This window comes from Meleagris gallopavo, chromosome 1 (genome assembly GCF_000146605.3).
Source record: "Meleagris gallopavo isolate NT-WF06-2002-E0010 breed Aviagen turkey brand Nicholas breeding stock chromosome 1, Turkey_5.1, whole genome shotgun sequence".
NCBI lineage: Eukaryota > Metazoa > Chordata > Aves > Galliformes > Phasianidae > Meleagris > Meleagris gallopavo.
In genome coordinates this window covers 150,274,417-150,281,261 of record NC_015011.2, presented here as the reverse complement: position 1 = coordinate 150,281,261, position 6,845 = coordinate 150,274,417, and positions in this window count along the sequence as shown.

The following is a 6,845-nucleotide window of genomic DNA, read 5'->3' as shown; positions in this document are numbered from 1 at the left end:
AAAAAAATTCTGTAACCACGCTGGATAATCAATCTCTGAATTCTTCTCCAAAGTTAGTATGGTTATCATCTAGTAACAAATTCAGGCCTACTTTCAGAATTTTTGTATAAACACTTTCAGACTTTTTTTTCCTTTCCTTGTGTTTTGGTGGTTTTTTTCTTGGTTTGTTTGTTAGTTGTGTTGGTTTTTTTCCTTCCAGATGTAAGCCAGGAAAGAAACACCTATATTTATGTTTCCTTATCTAAACCATGTCTGTTTTTTCTGCTTGTTCAGTCTTTGCAAAATTACAGATCATATTGATCCGTCTTTTTTGAGGTACATTTCACAAATAGACTCCTTACACATATTAGGACATTGCTTATCTGTGTGACTGATAGCATGATCAAGGGTTTCCAGCTAGATCAACAGCCTCTAAAAAACTGCAGAAGAATTTTGCCAAGATTCTCAACACATTGTTCATAATCCTTTCTGCCTGCCCAACAGATAGTGTTGTTAATTTGGGCAACAGTAAATGCAAAGTAATTAAAAAGTATGGGGAAGTGGCAGCAGCAGGAGGAAGACTACACATTTCATCAGCTATTGTTAGTTGGGCTTGTCATGGACAAATACATTATCTCTATTGTATTTCATTATCTATCTATTGTATTTCACCAGTGTGGTCCTATCTGCTGTTCTCTTGTTCCTTCTTGTTTTCCCCCGGCAAGGCTAGTGCCTATTTCAAATTAGCTCTGTGCCAAAGACTTCTTTGTGAGTAACTCTGGATGCTAGCTCATGCCTCTTTCCTTCATACCTTCTTTTCTTTCTGAAATCCTTCTCAGGTCCCCTAACACCTTCTCCCCAGTGGCATGGGTGCCTGTCATGGGCTCTGTCATTCTCTTTGTTTCTTTAAGACCATTTGTCAGCTCAGTACCCAATGTCAAATGCCTCATCTGCTGGCCCATCTTGCTCCAAGGAGTATTCCTTACTCTCATCTCACACCAGGGATTATGACAATTGCCTTGACTCATTCCCTGTTCTTGCACTCATTCATTCATTCACTCCTCCACTTTCGATCCCAGGGACCAGTGCAGTCATTCTCAAAACATTTCCTCTTCCTATTTTGTATCATTATCATCTGTCTGTAAAATACATTATCGATCCATTCTGTTCCATCAAGAGAGTGCCAGGAGGTACTTTGCAGTTCAGGATAGCCTTATCAAGTGTGAAATGACTGATGGTTGGAAGAATAAAAGGCCAAAGTACTACTTGATTCTGAGGTTGTGCTAAATAGACATCAGGAAATAAACACCTACATGCCCTCTTTTTATCTTTCTTTACAGATGCCCCCAATCTAGTATTTTTGCCCATGTATTATTAGTTCAGTACCTGAAAGTCTGTTTGTGACTGAATACAGTCTTTGAAACTACAAAGTGATAGATTTCTTCTCAAAGCTCATTCAAAGCTCCCAAATTGGTGTTAGTAAGGCTATACTACAAGTATTTTTATATATATTATGTATATAAAATATTTTCTGAAATTCCACTTTTTTCATTGTGCATATTTAATTGCATACTTAAGTTCATTTATTCCTACTGGCTTTTCTTCCCTTTTAAGCTATATAGTCCAAGCTTTGTGACTAAAGACAGTTCAACTATTCACCAAAGAAAAGTGCTGTACTATTTATCTTTGGAGATAAAATTTGGCAAAAAATAGAAAACATGTCAAGAAAAAAATGTTGCCAAAAGAGATTTCATTTCATACATTTGAGTATTCCTATATGTTTTCTTGAATTTTTATTAAGTCGTACTTCGATAATGACCATAAAATGTGTTGCAATCACTTAATTCTCCCATTATCTGTAAAAGAGCAGTACTACATGCTTTAAGGTTAATTAGAGCATAATTCCCAGAGCAATATACATATTTTCTGGCACTAAAATTAAAACTTTAAGCTGGTTGGCTGATTTTAATGCTAATTTATCACTTACCATCTGTCAAAACACAAATTAGTTGGCTATACTGTTTCCTTCTGACCTCTTGCATGGTTAACACTCAGTAAATAAACACAAGGTTTTATCAGGAAAACTTGAAATGTCACTCACACAGTGAATCTCATTTTGCAAAACACAAGTAACTTATGCAAGGTAGTGGGCTCCTTGACATACTGTTTAGGCATGAGATTTCCTAGCACCTCCTAAAATTGTGTATCTTTAATAAGTTCTGTAATTTCCACATACATGTAACGAACTGACACCAATCTGCGCCCTAATCAGCAAGCACTGCTTCCTTTGGTGGAAGTCCTACCACAGAATCCCACGTGAGCAGGGAATACTTAATACTTAGGCAAACTGCCTGCAATAAAACTATTTCGAGCTCTCTTTAGATGATCTGCCCTTTAGATTAGTTCAAGTTCACACAGCTGCACAGTGAATAGAAATATTTCACAGCTCAATAAATGGGGCAGCTGGTATTTTGATTAATCTCAGAGTAATTTCACTGGGAATCAATAAAGTATGGTGCTCATTTTGAACAAAAGAGCATGTTTGATGGAGTATCATCGTCATGGTCAGCTTCCGGCTGCCAATAGATGAATAAATACTTCTCTTATAGTCTTACCTTTCTCATTTTTATGTATAATTTGTCATTTTACTTCCCTACCAGATATTAGCTCACATGTATTTCTTAATACAAAACAACTACAGCCACAAATGGGGGAAGAAATAGAAAAAAAAGAAAAAAGAAAAAAACCCACAAAACAACAACAACAAAAACCCAAAGAACTACTTAGTTTGTCTTGCATGGAAAATAAAATATAGTTGATGTTTCCCATATATTTTGGAAGGAATTTAAATTAAAATTTAATATTTTGGAAGTGATATAAACTGGTTTAGCAATAGGGATCAGTATATTGTTTTAAGGCAGTGAGTGCTAGCTCTAAAACTTTCTATTTTAACTTTGCGCTTGATGTGTGAACAGCCTTGTTTTTTTCAATGATTCTGCTTCACAGGAGCGCTGAAGTCATAATAACTACTTTTATCTTTGCATCCATCAGGTGCAACGACTTTTTTTTACTTTATATAACAGATCATATCACAGAGTAAATACAAAAAAAAAAAAAAGATCTGTATGGGCCAAACTTTATTTATAATTTAGAACATAGCTTTTTGAATATGACCTGCATGTTCTGCTGATATCTCCTGTCGTCACCTCCAGTCCATTCAGTTTATTGCCTTTCAACAGATCTATGATATCTTCATTTTTTGAGTGCATCACTCCTGTCTCAAACAAATGGAGGATAAAGTAGTCTGTTCCATGACATTTTCACCACAGTTTATGGTATTCACAGAATCACAGAATTGTAGGAGTTGAAAGGGACCGCTGGAGATCAGTGAGTTCCACCCTCCTGCTAAAGCAGGTTTCCTATAGCAGGTTACACAGGAAAGCATCCAGTGGGTTTTGAATATCTCCAGAGGAGACTCCACAGTCTCTCTGGGCAGCTTGTTTCAATTCCAGTGCTCTGTCACCCTCAAAGTAAAGAAAATCTTTCTCATGTTCAGATGGATCTTCCTGTATTCTAGTTCATGCCCACTGCTCCTTGTCCTGTTCCACCTAAAAGAGCCCACCCCAACCTCTTGACACCCACCTTTTACGTATTGATAATCATTAATGATTCATTCTCAGCCTTCTCTTCTCCAGACTGAACAATTTCAGGTCTCTCAGCCTTTCCTCGTAAGGGAGATGATTCAGGCCCCTCATCATCTTTGTGCCCTCCATTGGATTCTCATCAGTGGTTCTGTGTTTTTCTTGAATCAGGGAGCCCAGAACTGGACACAGTACTCCAGATGTGGCCTCAACAGGGCAGAGTAGAGGTAGAGAATCACCTTCCTTGACCTGCTGGCCATGCTTTTCTAAATGCCCTTATTGATACCTGTCATGGTTTTGTGTTTTTTTGGTTTTCAGTATTCCACATCATAACATCATGTAGTGCACTGGGAGTTAAAGTGTTAATGCTCCAGTTCCAGGTACCTGTCCCTATACATCACAGAAGTCATGGGATCTGTCCCTTCTGGGTGGGCGGTCTCTTACTGCCTTGCAGTGGGTGCTGGAGGGTGCTTTCCTAGCTGTTCCAAGCTTTTCAGGTTTGAGTTGATCTCAGGAACTCTCTCCTATTTCATTTGATTTATTAGTCTAAATTTCAATTGGATTGTATTATATTGTGTTATCTTGCATTCTGATATCACAGTTAGTAAAATAAGTTTTCCTCCATAGATCATTGCTGCTGTTTTTCTTCCTTCCTTGAGCCCAGCTCCCATCTCCCTATCCCTTTTCACTTTCCCTTCCCATTCTGTGGGGCCAGGGGGTCCCAGGGCCTACTGCCCCCCTGTCACGGGCATAGATTGATCTAGTTAACTCCATAAGAATACCATTGACCTTCTTGGCCAAAAGGGCATACTGCTAGCTTGTTTCTAGAAGACATTCTAGGGTGAGGTAGAAAACTTTATTTTTTTGTTCCAGACTCTTGAAGAGAATATATTGGCAAAGATTAGAGGAATACATGCTCAAAATACTGTTCATATGACAAAATTCAGGGGGAAAAAAGACAGTGTACTGTTGCGTTTGGGAAGATAAGCACAAGGGTCTATTGGTTGACCAAAAAAAAAACAAAAAACGTTATCAAGGGACAGTCAGAAGAATGTTTTCCTGTGGACATAGACCACAAATGGCAAAATGGCATGTAGTGTGTATTTTGACAATTATCTTTACCGGAACTATAGTGTCCTCACAGCAACTTAACAGAATTGTGTTAACTTTGTTCAGCTATAAGTTTCAGATCACTGTGATTTTGATAAAGAATAAATAAAAATATTGTGAAAAATAAAATGTGCTTACTGTATTGAGGGATCTTTCAGTAATATACTTTTACTGTTTGGGAAAAATGTTTTTTACTTCTCAAAATCCTTTTCAACAGTAACTTTATCTTGAATGCCAGTATTCCCCATGTCCCAAACATTTTTCATTTTCTGGAAATCATTTTGAAAACACAGTTAAAACGTACTTACAAGAAACAAACACTACTGTTACTGGAGTAGCTGGCAACAAAGAAAATAATGTTGTAAAATTATATACGCGAGAAAGGCAACATTCATTTGACTTGCTCTTAAAATAAATTGAAACCCCAGGGATTTTCCCTTTTTTTCTCTGGTTACACAATGGAAATCTTAAAGGTATTTAGATATCTGACTGTCTCTGAAGCCAGTATTAGCTAGCTCTGTAAACAAAGACATACAAGCCAAGTTAGCTGTCTTGGTAAATAATATCCATGTGGCATTGGTAATCTGTAGTTAAATAACTTTTGTGTTTAGCTCTGTAGTCTTCTAACTTAGATGTGAGGAAGAGCTTTTGTGCTCCAAAACTTCCCACTTTTCAGCAGAATAGATTTTATCTTCCTATAAACCTGTGAATAGCTAAAATCCTCAAAATCTTCCTCAAATCCTCTTCAAATCCTGCCTAATGTCATATGTGCTTACAACCATATGGTTCTACTTTTTGCTTAGGCATCTGAAACTCAGGAGCACCCCAAAACACTTTTTGAGGTGTAGTAAAATTGTTACTGAGATTGAATCCACAGAAAAATTAAGGATTGAATTGGAAGATGGAGGAAACCTTCAAGTCTTGGCTCTTTTCTTTTTGATGAGGTACAGATCTTCTATTTCCAGCTCTCAGGAGAGCAACACAAAGCTTTCAGACAGGCATGTCTTCATCTCTCCTGCTGCAACAGTGTTACTTTAAGGATTGAAATGCAGGCCAAAAGAAGGCAAACAGGAGAGCCAACATGATTCTACCCAAAGAAGGTAACGCTGGAGAAGAAGGAAATGCCCTGCATTCCAGTTCCTTTTGCTTAGTCCTTTAAACAGTACACACTAAAGGTCTACTGAGTTAACACCAGCATCTATGCTACATCAGAAATTCTGGCCGGACTATTAATAGGGCTGACCTGGAAGAATGAATGCAGCTATCCTGACCTACAGTGAAAGGAAGATAGCAGCATGGCTACTAATTCCTCTAAGCCTTCGTGATTGTCCCCTACCACCACCTCCTACCTGATCTTTGCTGTAAGTCAATTTGTGATCAGTGCTGAAATTTGCTGGGTCTACTTTAGATCTTCATTGTGACCAAAGGGAATACTTTGGGCTGCATATTTATACTGCCATGTGCACATCACTTTCTAGACCTGACATTGCATTCCTTATGTCCAATGGAAGTCTTAGCTGCGCAACAAACTCAGTTCCAGGTTCATAAATAGCCTGAAGACAAATTCTTGATACATGTTGCTATAATTAAAAATGAACACATATGGCTGTTGTAAAACAGATGAAACTGCAAGTTTTTCTACTAGAACTGTCCTTAAAATGTGGTGGGATTCCTTTGCTACAAGCCTCCAAGAAATATGTTTTTTTAACCTATGGACTACAGTTTATCAACCCTGGATTTTTTAAAAGCACTATTTCTCTTGGGGAAAAAAAAAAGATATTCAGAATGAACATGGGAATGTTAAAATTGGCTTTTTCCCACTGTCCACAGTCCAATGTATAGGAAATTACTGTCAACTTCTGGTGAAGAGGCCAAATGTATATTCTGTATATTCATCAAAATATGCCTTTAACTGCCAGCAATTCAGAGAAATAGGAAGAGGAAAAAAGAGGGGCGGAGTTGGGAGGGGAGAAGGGGCTGCTCGAAGTGTCTTCAGTAGAAAAGCAATAAAGGTATTTTATATTTATTAGTAGATATAGAAGGTAAAGTCAATCAAATAACACCAATTCTGTGATCTGGAAAATAATGGGATATCGTAAGTGCTACATGATTTTT